We start from the raw sequence: 762 nt of genomic DNA, 5'->3' as shown, positions 1-762 counted from the left end.
TTTCAACTGGTCCTACTTAACTTTAGTGAGATCCTTAATAATAACATAAAACCTTATTGTACAAAGTATAATGACAGAATACCAAACTGAATGATTAATCAACTGAAGTTTGAATACAAAATATCCATACATAATACTGAAACTACATAGAACATAATAAAACATGTGCACATTCTAACTCCCACTAAACCAAAATATCCTCACATTGTAGAACACCCATGTGAGCAGTATGCTCATGAAAGACCTTGGGTGTGATAGCTTTTGTAAGAGGATCCACAATTATGGAGTTAGTGCCTAAATGTTCTATGGAAAACTGTCCACTTTGTACCTTCTCCTTAACAACTAGGAACTTAATGTCGATGTGTTTCGACTTTGCCGAACTCCTATTGTTATTGGAGAACAAAACGGCTGATTTATTGTTACAGTATAACTTTAGTGGTCTTTAAATCCTTTCTACAATCCGCAACCCAGTGACAAAATTTCTCAGCCATGATGACTGAAGTGATGCCTCATAACATGCTATATATTCTGCTGCCATGGTGGATGAAGCTACAAGGTTTTGCTTGGCAGAACACCAAGAAACCGCACCACCAGCTAACAGATAAACATAGCCCGTAGTAGATCATCTACTATCTTGGCATCCCACAAAATCGGACTCAGAATACCCAATGATCTCTAATTGGTATGAAGTAGATCGTTTAAGTACCTTTTCTATATAGCTCTTTTGTGATAATCCAAGAATACCCCGAGATCTGTCTCGGT

This window comes from Lupinus angustifolius, chromosome LG08 (genome assembly GCF_001865875.1).
Source record: "Lupinus angustifolius cultivar Tanjil chromosome LG08, LupAngTanjil_v1.0, whole genome shotgun sequence".
NCBI lineage: Eukaryota > Viridiplantae > Streptophyta > Magnoliopsida > Fabales > Fabaceae > Lupinus > Lupinus angustifolius.
The sequence above is the reverse complement of the archived record's forward strand: the minus strand, read 5'-3'. Positions refer to the sequence as shown.